General features: G+C 39.7%; 1 protein-coding gene across 16 annotated transcripts in view; it reads right to left on the bottom strand.

The window, feature by feature from the left end:
• tenm2a (teneurin transmembrane protein 2a) overlaps positions 1 to 935 on the bottom strand; it is a 181,686-nt gene extending 180,751 nt beyond the window's left edge. For 10 of the 16 annotated variants that reach the window (XM_058063583.1, XM_058063584.1, XM_058063585.1 and 7 more), the window contains exon 1: positions 567 to 934. The gene's annotated coding sequence lies outside the window, so the exon portion shown is untranslated. Of the gene's footprint in view, positions 1 to 566 lie in introns of all 16 variants that reach the window. The other 6 variants (XM_058063582.1, XM_058063592.1, XM_058063580.1 and 3 more) reach the window with 1 other exon arrangement.
• Positions 936 to 23,197: the final 22,262 nt, after the last annotated feature.

The following is a 23,197-nucleotide window of genomic DNA, read 5'->3' as shown; positions in this document are numbered from 1 at the left end:
GCTGTAAAGAGATATAAATAAATGTTGAATCAACTTCCCAACAAATTATCTGTGTAAATGAACAGAAGCTCTAATAAGAGAAGACAAATGTGTCCAAGCAGTAGAGTGAGTGTCGAGGAAGGGGTGTGGATAGTGGGCTCCAGTAATGTTAAAGCATTCACAGAGACTTCAGGCATCTTTATCTAAGGGTCAACTCCCATTTGCAATCAACCTTTACATTTTAAAAATACAACAATTCACTAACTCGGGACATTTTTTTTTAATCTTATGCATTATGGCATCCTGCCTCCCAAATCTGTGCCTTGGGAATCACAGTCTGAACACAGACACACACTACCCTGCAGCGCATACAAGCAATAAGAGCACCATGTGACCATTGTCAGTCAAGTGCATGCTCACCATTCATGACTGCGAATATTATTCCATGAAAGGCACCTCAATGTCATGGCACCACGCAGCCGTGTACTCATCAACCATTTACATCCACTCACGTACCACATGAATCCACACAACCTGACATCGTAAGCATCTTTGTATCTGGATAATTAAAATAAAATACCACCTACCTTTTCCAGGTATGTACTGCGTTCACTGCATAATCCTCCTCCGTACAACTTTTTTTTTCCTTCCCTCCAAACAAAACAGTTTATATTTTAGTGCATACTTTTCTTTGCAGGTGCTACAGCATGCGGACAGGCTGCAAGAGCGGGTGGCCAAAAAACCTCCAGTGCAACATCCCAGCAGACGCGGTGCTCAAACGGAGCAATCCATTCCGTGTCGAGGCAGGCAGCAGCAGAAAGAGAGCTAACTTTAGAAGCTGGCCACGGAGCGGACACACGCAGCAGTGCGCAAACGTAGAGCCTCTTTAGGATAGGAAGGACTCAGACAGGCTGGCGGATATGCTGTGAAGAGACAACAACAAACGACAATGACCGAGGATGAAGGAGCGCGCGTTCACGGTCGAGCCAACGGTCATTATTATCAGTGCATGTGGCTTTAATCCACCGTGCACTGTTGGCTGCTGCAGCATCCTCACAAGAAGTGGCCAGATGCTATTGAATTATGTGATCCTATTGGACATGTGTGATTAAAATCACGATTTCATCTTTCAACATTGTGACCTGTAGTAGTTTTCAGATTAAAAAAAAACACCATATCCAAGTTATCATCAATATTATACAACATCAACATGCCTATAAAAAGACACATTTTAAGACAAAGCTTTGATATTGAGCATTTCAGCTTATTCTCATTGTGCCTTTTCTCTTTTTGCCGTGCGAAGAACTGATTCAACTTTGGAGCTAATCCAGATCAGTCTGGATGCAATGACATGATGATGTAATGACAAACAACCCATGGGCCACAGATAGCCCCCGGGCCACAGGTAGGGAACTGATGTGATTAGACATTTATTTTTCCTAATAATTCTGTGATCGACCGACTCAGTCCCAATGATTCACTGGTCCATCGTGATGACCCAACACAAGTAAATCAATTAATGCTCATTTTAATTGTGACTGGAATATCGTCCAAGATATACCAACCTTTTTCCATAGAGGGCTGCATACTGAAAATCAAAGGATATGTGATATTTTTATTTTTTTAATTTAGTACATAGGCTAAAAAAAATGTTATGTGACGTGTTATGTGACACAAATTATTAATTATTACTATCAACATTTTAGCTTCTTTTCTTTACACTTTGCTTTTTTGTGGAAGTTTTTCCAATTTTGCTGGGGTTTTTTTTGGATTAATTTTATTTCTACGATATGCCACGGGTCAATAAAAAAAACACGCTTCAGGCAGGAAATGGCACAACATCATTAGACTTGGAAAAGTGTTGTATAAAAGATTTCTTGATCAAAGTATTACATTGGATCAGGTGTATGAATAAAAACGTGAGTTTTTATTCATCACCTGTGGTGCCAAAGTTGACGCTATTATATCTGCCCGCTTTGGGCACCGTCGCCACCTTCCACCGCCCAGCACTCATTACAGTGGTCCTCATGCATCTCGGTTTAAACAGTGCACCCACTGCACTGCGGGCTGCTGTTCACATTAGTGCACTGCCTAATGGGCTTTTGCTATATTAGCAGCAATAGAAAGGTGTAATAACAGGAGCATGCAATTATGCACCATAACAAGGGAAAACATAGTTAACAGTTACACTATTGCCGCTTACTCTCCAAGCAAGCTGTAAATACATATTTCCCAATGGAGCTACGATAATAACTTCTGCTTATTTGAAAACATCCCGTAAAGAGAACCTTGTGGCTCTTTTGATAAAGACTTCATTTCAGAGGCATTTTAATGCATAACTAGGGATTGACATGGAACACAATCCATCACTGTGAGTATTATTTATTTATTTTTCCATTTCATTTTCTATTTTGGCTATACTATGCATAACTGTGTGGCTCATCCATATATAGCAAATTTGACACACTGGCTTACAGCTTAAGTAAAAGCTTACAATTTCAAATTCAAACCAATTCACATTCAACTGAATGCAAGTTATGCAAGATGCCTTTAGAAGGGCACACAGGTGCACAGTGAGACAGAAAAATCAGATGAGGATTGGACATCATATGGACCATGTGAAAGTCCAAAATAATAACCTAAAAATCAGCTTTGTCTGTGTCCCAGTTATGCTGTTGCAGCTTGTACAATGCTTTACCATTCCCCAAAATGTTAGCTTTACCTTTAATAAAAATGTTTGAATAAAATGAATATAAAACCTTGACATTTCGTTGGCAATTTCACTACTGTGGTTTTGTGCAATGACAATAAAGGAAGTCTATCTATCTATCTAAAATCAGTGCATCCCAATGTATTTTTTTTCTCCATTAACAATAATAATCATTCAAAAACTGCTTTTTGTGTTCAATTCTGTTGTGATTGACTAATTTTGTTTGAAGATTTAAATTATTGAATGCGAGTTGTCAAACTTTTTTTGGTCTCTATTGGGCAGTCTTGGGCCATAAATTGTGACACATTCACTGCTTTTGGTCCTGACTTGGCCTCAATCTCCCCATTTGTCTTGACTTGGACTCCTTGGAGTCTTGGTCTCGCTGTGAACTTGGTATTGTGTATGTTGTGCTGCCAACACTGCCATCTGTACTGTTTTATAGAATAAGCCATAACATCTAAAGTTAGTATGTTGAAAAAAATAATCTAATGTGTTGCAATCAGCCAACTCCACTCATCAACTCCCTCCACTCTTCCTATGGAGTTAGTGAGGATTTGAAAGTAATGACGTCCTTTCCTTTCTATCCGTCTGCACTTAATTCAATGCATATGGGCACACCTTGAGATTAGCCTTAATATGTCCCTTAACACCTAATGTGGGACGCGTGCCAGTCCAGATTAGATCACCCAGAAGCTGGCTGACTGTCATTTTCTTCATCGCTTTAAAATCAGTCTCTCAGAAAACAGCCGCCAGCTTCAGCCTGAAGGCTGCCTATGGCCCTCCGTCTACCATAATGTAAACAATCCTCCACACTCGCTTTTACCATCAAGTGGAATCCTGGCTGAGATAAAGTTCCACTGGCAATACTTTTTTTTCCCCCTTGATGGCAATCCCAAGGTCCTTTCTATCCTCAAAAACAATGTTGACTTCTGTTGCTTATTTATCCAGGTTTTCTATCATATCTTGTGTTATAATTAGAATGTGCTTATTTAAAAAGTGATAGATCAGCATGAAATGTGACCCTTCAAAGACGGTATTTCTTAGGCCATGTTTAAATGAGGAAGAAATAATCCCCAGGCAAGTTGTCAGATGCGGTATGTATAGATGAGTTAGCTGACCTTTCTCACTTATGAGCCAATATTAGCACGCGCCATTATAACCTATCAAAGCCTAATGCTTAATAGCCAGTGCCCAGAGGTCCTTGAACCTTGAAGCATTCAAGTTGTGAATTGCATTATCGGTGCTATCGTCACCATTACAGGCCACACAGTGTCAGGGGTTCTCTTTAACCTTGTGCAAGGAGTTCTGCCACAGACATCTATCATATGCAATAATGTCCACACTCTCAAGAGTTAAATCTCTCCCAAAGTGAATAGCCAGTTTGTGTCACTGAGCTTTGGCAGTATGTGCCTGGCTAACATTGGGAAGATGCAGTAGACTGTTAATTATATAATCAATTTGATTAACTCTCAAAATGTAAATGATCTAATTAAAGGACCTGAACTTATAGAATTAGCACTGATTAGGCTGGCAAAGCACTATCATTGCCCTCTGGATAGACTCTTATTAAGCTACAAAAGCCGCATTTTTTTTCTCAGTAGACCAGGAATATAACACTTGATGTAAAAATATGATGACACCAATACCTAAATAGAGTTTTAGGTCTCATAGATAGCAATGTCCAATAATATTGGCCGATCGATATTACATAACAATGTCATATTGAATGATATTTTTTTCTGCTGATATTTTCACATTATAAATATACAACTTGCATAGACTGTTATCTTTTGCTCTGTGCTCGCAGTGCAGCTCCACCACAGGATTGCATGTGCATGTACTTCTTATTCAAATGTATTTGAGTTAATTAAATAAATGACTAAAAAAAATGTGAAAACATTTTGACCATAGTGGATTATTATTATATATATTATATATGTTATCCTCTTAATGAGCAACATTTAAAAACTGCCAAGAAGTCACCTCACCAGCCATGAACCGGTAATGAAGTGCTGGACAATATTGGTAAGAAAGCCAATATTGAGCATCTTCAGTCACATCGTACAAACTTGTATGGGAGAAAAAGTCTGTTTTTGCACAGTCCAAAAAAAAACCCACACAACAGGTTCATGTATTATTCTTTAAGTGAGTGAGCCAGCATCTTTGGGATCTTTTGGAGGCTATGAAAGTGAAATTGCAAGCTTATAAACACTGATGTCCTCAAGAGTTTGTATACTGTATACTGGAGAAGTTTAAAAGATAAGCTTTAAGGTCCTCGGTACACATGTAAAATAAACGGTGACATTTGTCTGAATTTAACCAATCCCCAAGGAGCATGGGCAGCCGCCTTATTGCACCTAGACGCCGAGTCCAGAGCTTGTGTCAGCATGCTGATCCTGACTGGAAATTACCATTGTGTTAGATTTAGGGAAAGTTAGAGCATGAGGAAAAATATCTGTGTGATTCCACATTAAAAGAAGGGCATCCAGCGGAATTCTATTTACATGTTTGGCCTGTCTTGATTAAGGGTGAAGCCAATTTGTGGTAGGTATGTTGTAGTAGGTTGTTTAAGACCACATTAGAGCAAGATACCAATTTCTGTCTGCTTGCTGTCAATTGACTTAATAAAAATGTGAATTTGGATGTCTTCCCCTAATTTTCCGACTTCCCTCTGTGTTTAATTGCGCCCACCATAGTGGGAGCTGACTGATGTGCATCATTAACAGGTACAGCAGGGAACGAGAGAAAGTAGCGGCGGTTGGCTAGCTAAGTTGCACCCATCTGCCAAAATTGCATCAAGCAGTGGGGGGCAAATGAGCATTTACAGTATTTCAGGGGTAGGTAATATGTTTGTGTGTGCGGCCGTGCGTGTGTTTACATGTGTGCAGTGTGCCTTCAGAAAAGCATTAGATCCATCAGCACGCGTCTAGAAGCTTGAGGCAGCTTACAGAGCAGCAGGGGGTTTGAGGTAGGTGGGGGGTGAAGGAGTAAGGCGATGGGGCTCAGATATGAAAGGAGGGGGGAGTGAAAAATGCTGGGGGGCTTACTGAGGGATAGGCCACAGATGTTTTTTAATTGAGTCCCCCCTCCGTCACATCACACACACACACACACACCTTTACTCAGCAACTTTGCAGCTGATGGCTCAGAGAAGCTAAGCACACTCAATTCTGGCAGCAGACTTACTACCATACCACAGGGGGAAATGGTGTTACAGTGTAAGTGCATTGTCATTTTAAACAAACTGAAACATCATAAATAGCATCAATAGATACTGTAAATTGTAAAATGTTTGCAACAATTTGCTTTACAATGGCAATAACATCAGGACACATAGTTGTAAAACAAACAGCCACATGAGTAGATTTTTTTTTCTTTTTTTTTTTACAGTATTGGTATATGAGGCAATATTTTATTAAGACACGTACTGCTGAGCACTTGAAAGTGTAAATAGAACCCGGTGTGATAAAAAGGCCACGGTTCACATGCCTGCTACTGCTACAAGGGCAATAAGAATAAGTTGTTATTGATATAACAGTAAATGCTGCTGGACAAGTTTTTTACTCAGGCTACATTCAGCTTTTTACTACCATGATGCAGCACAAAACAAACAGATAAGCAGATTAGTTCTTGGATATTATTATGTGACACACTATGTTTTTATACAAAAACCAAATTTGCACAGGATTTTTGGCAATAACGCCAACAATTGGAAGTAATTCGGACACAATCACATTATACAGTCATCAATGTATATGTCACTTCCTCCTTGCTCTTCCAGTTCCCCAGCAAACCTCACAGGCCAGAACTACGTGACCCTGGTTCAACACATTGATGGCCAACTGGCTCACTGGCTATGATTCAAATGCTTGCCTGATCACATTATTAATTGATTTTTTTATGGTTTGTCTACCGTCGAGTGGGCAAGCTTATCATTATTTGTGACTGGATGAATGTTCAGTCTTTCTAGTCATTCTTTTCATGAAAGTCCACCATGCACTGGCCTTTTGGAATCTACCATGAAGAACAGGAGAAAGACCATCAAGACACATCAAGAATAGACGTGACAAGGGACAGGAAATGTTCGCTTCCATTGACCGGAAGTAGGGTGGTATGGATTCGGAATGTAATGCACGGCAAAAACATTAGCAGTGTTTGAACAGACATTGCGACAGTACTGATTTGTAGTTGGAAAAAGTTTTTCACATATAGACACAAATCCACGGTCATGATCCTGCATCACCCATTGCTTTTTTACCATTGCAGCTGACACCTTGTAACGGCTACCTCATTAGAGACTTCAGTCCATGAACTAACAGGCCACAGAGACAAGAGGTCCAGGCTATGCTTGCTAATTATAATAACACTAACATTGCCTTAGGATGCTACTTGCTTTTCTTTTCAATTAATTTTATCAGATGGACTCCAGGGAGGCTGTCGAGCTCGTGAAGAGGCATGGAGACTATCCAACCACACAGCTCTGCCACGGGTAAATTATGTTTATTGTGCATACTTGGCCATATGATAAGCTGTGTAATTGGTATCACATAACAATGGATAATCTGCTTTTTAGTGGAAACCAACAGTGCATGACAATACAATTGATGTGAGTGATAACAGTTTGTAGCACCGGTTGCAGATAGTTGCACTCATTGCAGTTACAGATGTATGTGTGAAGCTGTATGAGCCATGAAAAGACCTGGGGTTGTCAGATGATGCTGAGATGCACAAGTGTTGCAGTGAGATGCACAAACGTTTTTTGCAAGGAAGCTTTGGCTCTCTGTGAGAATTCTTTTGATATACTTCAACTGCCGTAGTTCCTGTAGTTCAGCTGTTTCTATTTCATGTCATTTTGTATGGAAAAGACACATCCGCATCCGCAGGTGTCTTTTCATACAAATATTATGCAGATTCTAACTCTGTATATCAGCATAAAAATACATTTTCACCCATATAAAGATTGCATGTTGATAATGTATTCATCTATTATTTTCATGTTTTCAAAAAATGCTTGGAGGCAATATAACTTTTTTTACCTGCACATATTGAAAATGCTATTCAGACTCCACTCTAGTGAGATTCCAAAACAATAGCCTACCACCAATAGCATATGCTGCCTCTTACTGTATATCTTCCAGGACAACCAAATCAAAAATATTACAAATATTACAATATTACAGTCAATTAATGAGGGATGCAACTCATTTTCTTCGTAGATTAATCTGAAGCTTGTTGTTTTCATTAATCAAGTAATCAGTTATGGCCTAACGACAGCAATTTACATAAACACAATCACCCCTTGCCACTTTTGAATATCACCCTGTCACTCTATTATGATTTTTCTAAATTGTATTTATTAAAGCGGTCCTATTATGCTTTTTCCACTTGTCTGACCTATAAATGTATTTAAAATGCTGTATTCTGGTGTTAAATGCCAAAGTTTTAGATAATGGGGTTCACGCAGTTGCAAGTTTCAATTCAGCACAATATAACAACAGCATAACAACAGCATAATAACAATGGATGACCGTAATGTCAAAAAACATTAAAAGAAAAAATGGTAAAAAGTCGTAATTGTAGAATAACATAATTTGTGAAGAAAAACAAGTATAAAGAAACGCTGCCCTCCCTGTTCACAGACTACCGGTTCCATTGTCAACACAGTAAAAATAATTCTATCTTTGAGACACATTTTCAAAAGTGTGCATTTTCATTCTTCTAAGTGCTTTTGTCATTTAAATGCATCGGTTGTTAGGATGATGGTGGGTTGTTCCTCACAATGACAACAACATGTATCTGGAAACATTACTGTTTCGGTTATATGTGATAAATGAGAAGATATTTTCACACATGCCGGTATGACAGACACAAATGTCTTCACACTTTTCCACATGCAGTTAAGATACTTAATGACACATTCTTACAACTGGTATCCATTTGTAAGAAAAGCCCCTCCTAAAGAAGGACAAGTGTGGCATATCAGTCAGCCTGCAATAAGAAATGTACACAAAACTGTAATTAAGTAGCCTAAGCCCATTATTTCCTCTGTTTGCGCAATCTAGATTGATGTAGAGCGTGTGTAGCTGTGAGAGTTTTAAAAAAATCAAATTATTGAGCCCGTGTACCCAAAGACTGACAAAGTTGGCAGGTCTGGTTCCAAACAGCCCATTGTTTTTAGATGAGACTGATGAAGGGGCCATATGGCAGCAATGCAAACTTACTCAACTTACTTGATAAAAGGACTGTGGACATACGTACACTACTGGTTGTAATGTAATTAAATGCCAATCTGCTTTTTTTTAGCAATTAGCTGTGTGGTAAGGTTGTCTACAATAGTAGTGTCAATTTCATCCACAAGAAACTGGTGTCACTGTTGCATTATGGTCATGATAAGGAGCACATATCTTCTCCGTATAGCACCTGCACACAACTGTAGGTTAGGTTGCCCACAGTGGCGCGGCTGCAGTAGTCTGGGGTGACCTTGTGTCAAACTGATGATTATGTCCACTTACAGTTTGGCCCCAGTGTCTGTGTCTTTTGTGGAGATAGACGTGAGAACTATGGGGAAAGGTATGATAAAGATGAGGCAGTTTTGTACACAATTTTACCAGCCCTTAACAAGGAATGCAGTTTTCTTTTTCTTATCAGAGGCTGGACACCTCTAAGGTGCCCTTTTCCAAACTGTTTCAAATAGCTATTTCCTAGATGGATTTGTGAACCAAGCTCATTTTCTGAAACAATCCATCTGGAATGTCAGTTTGCTTGTGATAACTACTGAGCGCAAAGGTCACTCAGATCACTTTTGGAAATAGTAAAAAGTCTAGACAAAAGTGACCTACAAGCTACAACAAACAGCCTAATCAGCTCTATACCTCTGTGAAAGGCAGTACATACTCATTGGTTGGGTAGCGGTCTCAGGCCACTGCTATCATATTGCTGATGAGTGCTGTTCATAGGAGAAGCTGCACAATGGTAATATTGATTGTGTTTACAATGCCAGCAGTGACTGTGAGTCACATTCATATGACATGGATGAGAATATACCAGCTTGAATATGAGTATTTTCAAATGGATGAACTGTTCTCATAGATTTGTTTACTGGAAGTACAAGAATTATTAGAAAATGATCTCTTTTTATCCATGGATAAACTATTTGAAGTGCAAATAAAGTCACTAATGAAGTTACTTTTGATTGAAGCTGAGCAGTGGAAATACAAAAACGTGTTTGTGTTGGAATTTGAATAAATTCTATACAAAGTGCATATACATATACTATGGTAAACTACATTTTAGGTTTGATAAAATGCATGTTTTGAGATTTTTTGACCCTGAGTGAGCTTTCATTTAGTGGCCAACTGTCCATGTGACCAAACATTATATTTGTATGCATGTGTGGACAAGCTCTTTGTATGTGTCTCTGTGACTGGCACTGCATTTAACGTTCTTCCCCCGTGGACATGGGCCAATTTTCTCTGAGAGGTGTCTTGTGACTGCTTTGAAAAAAAGATGGAGATTCCTTCTAGCCTCAGCTTGGTCAGTAAATGGTGCATGCCTGCTGCCATCAATCACAGTGCTACGCCAACAGACAACTTGTTGCCTAATATACACCTCCGTTAGGGTTCTCAGCTTCTCAGTAAAAATCTATTGAATCTCAAACCATACAGTCATTCAGCATTCACGGCCCATACAATTCTCCTTCACCATTAGTCGGTAATAATTTCTAAATACATGATAGTCCAAGTAAATAAACATTATACATGTATTGCTTTCATAAAACCCATAATTTCTACAAGTTTTCAAAAATCTTTCTAATCAACCGTAGTGATTTCACACTGTGTATCCTATACATACATATGCTGTATATGCATACACTGTGTTGTTAAAAAAATATTAGATAAACTTTACATGCCTTACTAAATGCCTTACAGTCCAACAGAGTCGAACATCTGGAGAGAGTTATCAAAAGGCTTCCTTCAAGCAAAGTTTGAACAGAACCACAGAAACTGTGGCTGTAAATATTACAGTATTTGACAAAATTGCAGTTATCCGGAGCCTGTCTAGTTGTATAAGTTGTGATTGACGCAATACTGTTGACACAATGGCCTCTGAAGGCTGGAAGATGTTAGGCTTGTTATTTTGCCATGCATGCTCTGAACTTTTTTCCAAATAAACTATGCCTTGCCATCTTATTCATCATTTCTTTAAAGGACTTGGTCTGAATGCTCATTTTACCCTAATCATGACAAAAACAAACCCCAAAAAACAACCCAAATTACTTGCAAAATGTAACATGGAATGGAATCGTTTTTATTGGTGTAAGTGCTCCTTCCCTAACCGTTTAGCGCTTGTATTTGCGCTCTTATTTCTGGGTAATCATCTCAAAACATATCTTTATGGGCTCTTAAGTACTATTTTTAGGCAAATAAAAAAATAGTAGTCTAAAAATGTGTACACTTTGCACTAAGCACTATGCAAATTGCAAACATGGCTCTTTTAGCTCATTTTAGTTTACTGTAGCTCACTACAGACATTTAAAATATGCAAACGTTCTTAACACAAGTTTTTTGTTTACTGATGCATTTTGACATAACATTTGCTTGCTTTGATGCTGAAAAACATGACAGTAATTTAAAAAAACAAAGCCTTTTTTAAACAAAAAGTGATATTTTGCAGTCATTGTGTCAGAAAAAGCAAAGGATGGAGCATTCACAATTGATTGCCCTGCTAAGCCCTATCTAGAAATCATTACCAGCTCATAAAATAAAGAAAATGACAGAACAACAATTTCATATTTTGTTTTTCTGAAGGATGCCACCTGAAGTCATATTGAACTTGTGCCAGTCAATTCCACTTCTTTCTGCTGCAACTCAGTAATAGGCTCGAAAGAACAGTTGATTCTCTGCACAGCATTACTTAAAAAATAAAATAAAATGGAATACTACATACCATCATACCATCTGTGAATGTCCTATGAATGCCTTATATTTGTATTTTAGTTCATTTAGCCATTTTATGCTTGCAAATGCTTAATTGCCTATTTCAAATGCAGTTTCATGGCTTAATATGGCCTAAAATAGGAGAGAAGGAGATTTTTGTGATATTATATTGTATTGATAAATATTGTGAGCACAACACACACTAATGGGAATATGATGTTATGGCCTGATGACTTTGGTCATCAATTCAAGCACTACCTACATAATTTCTAAATTTGAATGTGAATTCAAGCACTAAATCCATTTTTTAAAAAGAAAAATCACCCACACATTCGTTGCAACAGTTGACATTTGCAAAAGTTCTCTCAACCTCCCCAATCCATAATTCTTATTTCAGGCTCAGATACTTTCATCTGGTTTAGCACTTTTAACATTTTCCAGGTGCATTCACTCTGACTAATCCTCTTCCTGTGATCTGTGGCAGGCCTTCAGCAAGGCACCCCTTATTTTGACTATCAAAAAGTGAGATCTGCAAACACCTCATTGCGAGGTGTTTATTTGCATTAATGTTTTCAGTTTTGTATTTGAACACACTGGCATTCATCCTTTTAAAAACCTTTATAATCCACAGTGGAAGGTGACAGTTGTATAATAGTGGAGCTCAGATTCTTGGCATTGATGTATTGAATATTCTTAACCATACGCATCTCTATTCGTGTGTCTCCAAACTCAGGCTTTACAGTCGCCCACGGGAAGTCGACTAAGACAAACAGTCAAGAAAAGTGGACCCGATGCTCATGTTTCAAATACAGCCACTCATTTATCAAAACTCAGAAGGCGGTGATACTTCACATATGATAAGGCATTGATCGGATTTTGACTTGTATCTATTCATTGCAGGTTGTTACAGCATTTTGCACATGAAATAAGAGCATATTTTGACTCGGCTTTGAAGTGGGGCATACGTGGTTTGTCTGTGTGTATAATTTACATACATGCAGTATCTGTTGTGCAGTATATAATCCAGGTTTAACTGTGGTACAAACACATGCAACTGTGTGTGGCATCGCTTCTTGGCAATAAATCTGTTAGGATGTACAACTGCTTTTAAGCATTTTGGGGACATGCGGAGGATCACAGAAACCCACAGGGAGACTGGAGGTATCTGGCTGAGTCCAAACCACCTGCTGGGGAGACCAGTGATAGAAAAAGAGGGACAAACAGAAAAAGGTTCCACTTGGGGGGGCTCTTTCTGGGATTGTGATGAGCAGGGTGGAGCAGAGAAACATGGAATGTGGCTTTTTTCAAACAGACATTCTGCCATCCTAGTTTGCCCCTGGCAAGCCCCCAGTGATGCAACATGGCGTGTGGTGAAGCGCAGAGTGCTTTATTTGCTAAGATGGTCCAGCCCAGCAGAGTACAAATCCTATTCTTCTGGGGGCTCCTCCTCTCTCTATTCCTTACCCCTAAAGGTTTGGATAAGCCACAACTGCAACTACCAAGCACTTCACTCACCCTGATTTATTCTTCCTATTTCATAGAGAGAAATAGGATGGGATACCCTGGGAGTGGGGAAGAGAAAGCGCTTGCTTAAGTGTGCCCTGGAAAAGAAGACACATAAAACATTTGTTTTTCTAAGTTTAGACCACCCTGATATACTTTTGTAGCACCACAGGGTGGCTGCAATGTAGACATGATGCATACGTTCTATACCAACTGCATACTTCCTCACTGTGGGGTAAGATATGGTACTTGCAGACACACGCACACTCATTGTGAGCCCGACTGAATTGCTGTGTCTGAGAAAAGACCTCCAGTAGTTATCAAATTAATCATCTGCTAGATGCAAATTACTGGCCTACATGGAACCATCAGCAGGCAGCCAGAACTCACACAGAACCGTGGACAGATGGCCTCTAGGACCACAGCGGTAGTCACATACTTCTTCTCCTGCCACGAGTCTGCATCATCCTTCTCAACACCACCTAAATCCACTAATTCTTTCAGTTTCTAAGCCTTTATTTCACCCTATCAGGGATACAGCGCAACTGCGTAATTTTCTCCTTCTCTGAATTTTCTGATTGTTTATCTTTCTCTCTACCTCACTAAGTGTGTGCACCTGCAGACAACAGCCATCAGCATTAAACCAATCCATTTACCAAAGTGGCAACCCTTTTAAGTTGTATGAGGGGATGTAAAACAGATTTATTTCCTAAAATTGCTTGCTCTTTATGACACTTTCTAGCAGGCTGCAGTACTGATAGCTTAGTGTATAAGGCAGAGGAGCAGAGTCTCTGACCTATTTAGGAAACTGGCAAGAGAGCAGCCAGGGAACATCAAAATACTTCAAAGGCTCCCTTTGAATCCATCGTTATGGCCAACTTAGTGTGAGCGTGTGCACGCACAAGTGCACACACAAACATACCACCTCTGTGCGTGCACAATCTTCATCAGCCTGCAGTCTCTCATGGCCACAGTCTCTCTCACTCTCTCTGCCACACACGCACACACACACTGCTTTCCCAATATATTCTGTCTGAGCTCTTCGTTTGAACTGTGTCCCACATTGCTAAGTATGGAGAAGTCAGAGAAATCACATTTAATGGTGAGTCTGCCACCAGCATCATGACTCAGGCTGCACCATGAAAATTCTCATCCTGGCCCAGATGTATAGAAATACATACACATTTGCTATAATCTGAGTTCTTGCAGTGAAAGAACTATATATTCTTTACAGCTAACCTGTCAGTCGAACATGAACTTGAAACGTGGGTGGCATATCGTGAATACAAGACATGTAACACGGAATTGTTGGCCAAAACTTGGCAGCTATAACTGCTGCACAGTCAAAGTATGTCATTTATACAACAAACCTGTTGTTTGCAAGTACAGTGCAACAAAGGTTAGTGTCATTTGTCTGCTCCAGAATGGTAGTCTCAAACCAAAACATACTGTATCTGAGTCAAATTTTCCCATAAGAGGTCATGTAAATCCATCTAATCTACTCCAGAAAGCTACGTTTACCTTCATCAATTAATTACTGTCAAAGACATGATGTGGCAGCAAGTCAATATGGACACCACCTTCGTGTTCGTCCATTAGTTAGAATTTCGAAGCACTGTTGAATTCAAGAAAGGCAAAAAACAAAAGGTAGTGTCCGTGTTGATCTTGCTGCCACATTTTCTCTTTGGCAACAGCCATGTCTTCAATAAAGATAAAGGTTACCTTAAATGTTCATTTATTCAATTCATTCGTCATCTTTATGCATTTTGAATTGTTTTCTTAGTGCCCATCCATCTTCTGCTTCGTGGGAGAAGCCCAGACTTGGCCGTCCCCAGCTACTTTGTCCAGCTCCCCTCGGAGGTCGAGAGAGTGAGAGAGCTCAGTCACCCTATGAAGGAACACTGGGTCAAAAGCTGTTTGTATCATTCTAATAATAGATGACTTTGACGCCTTTTGTCCAAAGAATCAAATTCCGGGTTCTATTCACCCTCTCGGGCATCTCTGTGTGGAGTTTCTCCGGGTACAAAGTACTCCGTGACTCCAAATTGTCCATAGGTATGAATGTGAGGGTGAATGGTTGTTTGTCTATATGTGCCCTGTGATTGGCTGACAATCAGTTCAGGGTGTATCCCGCCTCTCGCCCGAAGACAGCTGGGATAGGCTCCATCATGCCCGTCACCCTAGTGAGGATAAGCGGTACAGAAAATGGGTTGGCTGGACAAACATTGCACAGTTTGTACAGATTCAGGACAAAGGACAGCTCCCACTAGATGGTTTCAGTACCTGAGACAGCTCAACAGTGTGAGGTTTTCTGCTTTAACAGGCTTGGCAGCTGTGGTAGGGAGTGGTTATGAGGATATGGGTTAAATTTTCAACAGACTTAATGATGGTAATACATTAATAATAACTGATGAAGTAGTTGACAGAGGCAAAGTTTGCAAATGAGTATAGTGTAGGCAGCGAAGGTGACGGGTTAGTCAATGTAAGACTGGTTAGATGCATGATTAGCATGATTGTATGTGTTCAGGTGTCTTCTTCCTTCCTCTTCCTTTGATCAAATGCTTGTGTTGTTTCTTGAACTCCCTCATTTTATTATAGTGTTTGATACCCTTACTTAAATGAGCGAGTTCAAGAAACAATATGTACCTGATGTATTTGTATACATACACGCCAGATTCTGACATTTCTTATTTGATTTTATTGTTGCTCCAGTGCAGCTGTCTGTATGTTTTGTGTGCGTGCTCAAAGCTTGAGTGTTATTTTGGGTCAGAATATCCGAATGTTTTTGTGCTGTGTGTGTATTTTTGTGACTGTGTGTACTGCATTGCACCAGCGGGTATTTCTTTGTGCAGCATTCCTGTGCCTTGGAGCATTAAATAAACGGATGAAAGAGCAAAAAGCATTAGCGGGCCTTTTAGTTATCGAAAGAACAAACAGGACAATATAGTCATGGTATAACTCACTGGTCATGTTGCATGCAAGTAAGGAAATAAGGAGTTGTTTGTTTGTCAAAAGTGTATGCGCCATATTGCAAAATGTCAAGCCCGTCTACAGTGTTTCTTTGTGAATCCTGGAGCCTTTTGTAAAGGCTTATGTTTGTGGTGGACCTGGGTGCAAATGGACTCCATAGTTCTTTTTCCGACTGAGAAAGATCTACGATAAAGGTGGGGGGCATCTGCAACAGTAAAACTTTACCACAGATTTTATATAATTTATCTTATAATGCGTTTTTACTTTAAATAAAGCACTCTTTGAACAAAGCTGCCATTAACACATGCAACTTTGGGTGTTCAAGATGAGCTGCAGTACTAAAATAGCCCAGAATATTTTTACATTGCAACAGCGACTCAAAGCTGATGGTAACGCCAAAAACAGATTTTCAGCACCCAGTACATTTTTTCTTTTTCCCATACACTTCTTTAACCCTGCTGGTGATGCTGCTGTTCATTTTTTCCTTCGTTGCGCCTGCCTCCTCGTCTTCCCACTTCTTTGTGCTCCCTCTGTGACGTGCTCATTGTTTTATTGTTTCTATTTTGTGCTTCTGCGTTATGCCGTGTGTCACTCATGCTACATCGTATGTCACTCGTGCTACATTGAATGTCACTAGTGTTATTAGTGTTATTAGTGTTATGTTGATTGTTTGTGAAAAGGCACGGGACAATGCACAGCATCAAGCCCACAGTGTGATGTATCTGGTTTGTGTTTGCTAATAACCTTGTATTGAGCAGGTCAAATTATCATTATGGATTTCTGGAATTATTGGTCATAAACCGTACAGAGGGTTAAATACTCATAAAAATACCATAATTAGCAATGCTGCTGATGTGCAAGATAAGTGGGACTCAGGGGGAAAGCCATAAATGCATTCAGGAATTTAAATTAAGAGTATGCTATATGTGTATCTTTCAGTCACAATGGACAAACATGTTGACAGTAAAGCTGTGTACCTTCCTAAAACAAATGATTTTATCACTGTTGACAGGTCACCGGGAAAGAAAAAACACACCCACAAAGGTAACATGTACAATAGCATGCAGCTAGTGTTAGATAGGCTGGGTAAAAGTCAGACAGATGGCATAAGATTGTTGCATTTAGAACTTCTCATCAAATCGGATGACATACTTCCACATATGGCAATTAAATGTGCTTTCTCTGTTCACGTGGAAGTGGTACGAAAAGAAAGTACAAAGGACAGATGTAATGTGAATATTTTTATGTATTTAAAATAATTTTTGCCTTTCTAGCTACCTAACTAATATAATAAGGTGGAAAGACACAAAGCATGCGACTGAATTGAAAGCATTATGTTTAATTTGGCCTTCGGGATGAAGACGGTTGCTGATTTCATTCTCATTCAAACAATCACTTTCATTACTATAATAGAATTAACAGGGTTTAGATGTGCTAAGCCTTCAAAATGCTGACTGACCAGAGAGGTTTTTGTTTCCTTGCACACAGTGCTGTCCCCACTGGCTGCTGGCACGAGGGCAGACACAGGTAGGCTGACCAGGTCCAGTGCCAAAGCTCTCCGCTCCAGGGCAACAGTGTGTCTCACAACATAGAGGGCAGGGGAGCAGAAAAGAATGAGCCAACTCTACTCTATAACCTCAGGTTGTGCGGCATGGCAACCATGGCCACAGTCCTGACATGAGCCCTGGCCAAAGATGATGACATGGTGCCATTGCTGCAGGCCTTTACCTTAGCCCTTGACTTAAATCAAACACCTCTAGTGTCTATCACATTCATGATGCCCTGCACTTAATACGTGTATAATGCAGCCGATACCTCCAGGACTGAACAATATGGTCTGGATGATTAAAACACCATCCTGTGAAGCAAAGGTAGACAGGCTTTAGGGAGCAGTACCGTGGATGCAACACTGAATATTCAGTGCAACTGGATACAGGTTTCCAAGCCCTGGGCTAGGTTTCTAGATGGGAATGTCAATGTAAGCTTCACGACTTCACCTTAATGTTAAGTCAAGGTCCTTTTGTGCAATTAGATAATCTTACAAATAGGCCTTCCACACTCAGTGGACACTTAATTAGTTACTGCATAACTAAAAGAGGGATCCAGGGAGTTCCGAAAATCACTGATGTGATCATATATGCCAATCCAGAGCATCCCAATCATGCTCAGTGGATATGTCCAGTAAGTATGGTGGCCATGTAAGAGCTGGGATGTATTCAGCCTCCAGGAATTATGTAGTACATATTCCGGCAACATGGGGCCGTGCATTATCATGCTGCAACATTAGGTGATGTTTGGGGATGAATGACATAACAATGGGCATCAGGGTCTCATCGCATGCATTTTAAATAAATGCAATAAAATGCACCTGTGTTGCGGATTGAGTGGCTCATGGTGGCGGTGGGGTTCTGATATGGGTTTACGTCGGTAATGGAGAATCACTCAAACATAGGTGCCTCTTGAGAAAGGGCCCTATATGTGTGGCTGTGTTTGCCTAATGGTAAGTCCGCCTTTGTTGGTAAGTGTGGGTGGCTGAGGGTAGTTCTTAAGCTCCAGCTGATTGAGTGGAGGCTGAACTGGTCGAAACAGTCATAGGTGTGTGCCGGAGTGTAGCTCATCCATTGACAAAAGTCAGAAAGCATGTGCATTACACACACAGACTTATTGTGCCCTCAAAGACATTATTTTTTCCTATCCTTCTCTCTCCTTAAACTGTAGGGATTGTGTTTTACACTTAACACTTGAGATATTCAAAACAACAGTCATAAGAGTTTTCTTGTTTGTGTGAGTGATTTGGTAACTGGGTCAGACTATTGAAGAGACACAGTTACGTCTCCCTTCTATGATGCCATGAGCAGTTGACTCTCAAAAATGTTTTACTATGATAGTTTTACATTCTTAAAACAATTCTGAATGTATGTAAATGACAAATGTTGCATTGCATTGGTCATTTTTTTTGCTGAATTTCAGCCAAACCTTAAAGCTCTTCCTGCCGCTTCCTGTTTGTTGGTGTTATGTGCCCATTTTTTTGGTCGGCGGCTGATCAATCACCGAACATAAGAATCAATTTTTTTTTTAAATGAACGATCCCAGGGGAATCGGAATGTTAGTCCTGGATCCCATGGATGTTTGATGCCCAACCCCTTTGGAGAAGCATGGCAACAAGAATTGACATCTGAAAAAGGAACTGAGAAGAAAAATTAAAGGCTACTAATTTCCAAACATGACAACACAACCTAAGCAATCTGATGATTTGGTATGCTTGCTCAAGTTCAACGGTGCTTAGGCAGCCAACCACATGCAGTGTAAAGCACCGAATTGATTTTTTTGTAGTTTATTTTCAGTCAGTGCAAATTTGGGGTTTCATCCATGGAGATGCAGGCAATATCAACGACTTGCAACTTGACGTGACTCAGCGCCATGGGATTTGACTGAGATTTTAGTGTGATGACTTGAAAATACCTGATTTTTCAGTGAGTGCATTGAGTAAAATGTGTCCCCATTGACAATATTCAGATAACGTAATCCTCATTATGTAATGATGATACATATTTCCCCTTTGAATCTGCCTCACTGAATGAATCTATTAACGTCCAATCAGGTTTAGGAATGTCTTTACTTGAGACTTGCCTCGAGCCTTGGGATTACTTCAGACTTGCAAAACACTGACTTTCTTTCACCTCTGCTATATACGATGCAAGAACAGCATATGAAACAAACATAATTTGTCCATGTGTAATATTCAAAAAGTACACAATCATTTTAATGATTCATTCATTTTTGGTACTGAAAAATAAACCACAAAGAGATTTATGGAGTTCAACTCTGTACCTTCCAGCGCTTTATTTCCTAAAGTCTTCACCGCCTCCAATTAATTTACCCATTATAGTCTGTACTGAAATCCACAACATCAGTGGTGGTGAGTTGCGCTGGTAACTATCTCCCACTGCCCTATTACAGCTTCACACAAACACACATGCAGAGCACCCTGCAAGAACACAATCAGTGGAGCACAGTGGCAAGAAGACAAGACATCACTCAACTCTGTCCTCACCCTGGGTGGTATGCAGGTTCCTAACTTGTTGTCACGGTAACACTGCAGGGGCTCTTCCAACTGTCATAGATGATAGAATAGGTTACCCACCACCACCACCACATCAATGCATTACTGAATATGGATTGTTCAGGGTGGTTACACTCCTATGGTTTGTGATACCCTCCTCTTCTCACCAATCATCTCGAAGAGACAGAAACAAGAAATGTGTCACTGGCATGCTGGTGGGTCAGCTGATCGATAAATTCTCTTATCTGGGAAATATAGGCTTTTTCCCCTCTAATAACTATGATCGACTGCAAGTGGACGAAAGGCAGAGAGAGTCAAAGACCCATAGTCAATGTGCCTTAAGACCTGCACCTGACGGTCGGACATCTTCTTTTTTTCTCTTTTTGTTGGTTGGCAGCAGTTGCATCTACAGCTGTCTGCTTTTACATGAGTCAGGCAGCAAGACAGACAGCTTGGAGAGTGAGGGTTGATAAATGGCCCATTAGACGGGTAATTGCCAGAGTATTCTTTAAATCTTAATTACATGACAAGTCAACAACAGTGACACCATCTTGTGAGAAAGAAACAGATGCTCAAATGTATTTTCTACTTCATACTGTTTAATAGACAAATGCTTTGTAACCATAAGACTGGTTATGGTGAGATTTTGACTAACCCGTTTTCCTGATTTCCCACAAGGCATTTATTTCCATACATCTGGGTTGCTGTTGATTAATGGTATCTCTGATGAGTTAACGTATTAAATTGAAATTGCTATTTTAATCAAATAGCAGTACTCCATCAAAGCCGAATATAAAGAACTATCTAAAAAGTCATAGGTTAAATTGTTTGTTTAAAGCAAAGGTTAACAATAAATCAATGAACCTTAGAATTGCATAAGCATTTTAAGCAATGAATAAATCGAAAGCGTATGAAGCAGTGTGTATGCTTTTCTCTGAGTTTATATCTGCACTAATTGAACATGTTCTTTTCATTTCGGTCTCTTGCAGATTTCAGTTATATCCTGGAAGCTTGAATAGAATCAAGAAAAATACTCAGTGAGAATAGAATTGGGTGAATTTTGGAATGAAGGTGTACTGTGGAAGACCTCCTGTTCATTTTGACAGCCTTCATTGAGGTGATAAAAACATTACATGATGTAAGTCAATGTTGGTATTTCCCCGCAAACCCAAATTATGAGACTTTCTGCTAACATGCTTATGCTTAATAAACCTAATCTGAGTAGGAAGAAACAGTATTAGTTCAAGATTTCACAAGGAATACAACACATATTCCTTTACAGCAAACTCCACAACGATGGATTTCACTTGTCATTTACCTAATTCTGGTGTTCACACAGCAGCAAGTCTTGAGGGACAAAGAGATGAGGGTGACGAGAAAATGAGAGACAGCAAGAGAGTCATCTTGTGATGGATGCCTGTGGACAGTCCCAGGAGTGCAGGAAGGGTCAGGGCTGGTGGACCAGGCCAGCTGGTAGCTGGAGCATGCCTGACAAGCTGCATCGGATCCACTGACACATCTCCGAGTCTGAGCACTGACTGAAGTGGACACTACAGCAGCAACGCGGGTAGACTCTCAAACATAGCCGCTCAGGCTGAATGACTATATACTATTCATATTCTCTTGTTATAAATTGATTCAAAAAGTACATCTGACATGTCAAACATGACAAGAAGTCTTTAAATGGAAAGACTTGCACTACAGGTCAAAAGTTTGGACACACCTTCCATTCAATGAGTTTTATTTTTCTTTTTTCTTTTTTTTTTTCATGACTACATAGTAGATGCTCAAAACTATGAATGAACACATGAGGAATTGTGTGCTTTTCATTTTGTTTTGTTTTATGAATTTTGTGGTCTCAATAAAATTGTGGACAGATGGTACTCCCAGCAATGCTTTATTCAGCCATCTTGGCTCACACACCCAAATCACATGATACTTAGTTTACACAAGATTACAACATCCTGGAAATCGGCGAGCCGTTTTCAACTTCTCTATGTGCTGTGTACTGTACATGAATGGGGCACCACTGAGGTCATCTGTCATCAACAGAATAAACAAGGTAGCAATACTGAGGTGGGGAGTAAGCTGAAAGAAACAAATGTCTACATCAATGAGTATTTGACAAATGCAATGCTGACATCGCCAAAATGGCACGCAACTTAAGGAGGCAGGAAAAAGTTCAAGGCATTTGGAGCACCAACTACAAAATCTACCTCAAGTTAAATGGTGGCCCAGAGGAAGCCAAAATAGTTTTTACAGCACCAGAGAGACAAATAAACATACCAACAAGCAACTGTTTGTTTTCTTTCGGCTTTTTCCTGATTGTGGAGTCGCTACGGCACAACCTAACCAAATGCACTGAAATTGTCATATCAAGTTGCAAACTATTCACCCAAGCTATTTTTGTCACATTCATGACACAAAGTAAAGCAACAGAGTGCTAACTCAGAGTGGCGTGGATTTTGTGTTCGTCCAAATAATGCATGACTGAAGAGATTGATGCAAGGTATGAAGGCAAACAAAAAAAAGCAAATGACAGCTAAAATAAAGCAAATCCCCCTCAGATTCCACAGCAACCAGAATCACTGAAGTACTGGCGGCTGATCTAGTTAAGCAGTTGTGTTATGGAATAAAAAATGCAGAGTGCATTTTCCTAGCTGTTGATGAGCCCACTGACACCACTGATGATACTCAGTTGGTGGTGTTTGCGAGGTCATATGATGAGCCAAAAAAAGAAGTTTGTTGAAGATGTGTTCAGTATTTTCAGTTTCCCAAACCAGGGGAAAAAATTCTGGCCCTTGGACAATATATAATTTAGGACCCCTGCTGTTAAGGCTCATTCATTTGGCAATCTGAAATAGCAATGTTGCACAAATTGTCAGTTTGTCGCATGAACCACAAGTTATTGTTTTTGGAAAGAATAACAAATATGAAGGTAACACTTTATCTTGGGATGTTAATAGAATCCTTGGTGTTTGGTTATTGGGTAGACATTGAATAATAAAGATTTCAAGGATTCTTAGAAAATTATAT

The sequence above is a fragment of the Doryrhamphus excisus genome, chromosome 23 (assembly GCF_030265055.1).
Source record: "Doryrhamphus excisus isolate RoL2022-K1 chromosome 23, RoL_Dexc_1.0, whole genome shotgun sequence".
In the NCBI taxonomy this organism is placed as follows: Eukaryota; Metazoa; Chordata; class Actinopteri; order Syngnathiformes; family Syngnathidae; genus Doryrhamphus; species Doryrhamphus excisus.
The sequence above is the reverse complement of the archived record's forward strand: the minus strand, read 5'-3'. Positions and strand labels throughout refer to the sequence as shown.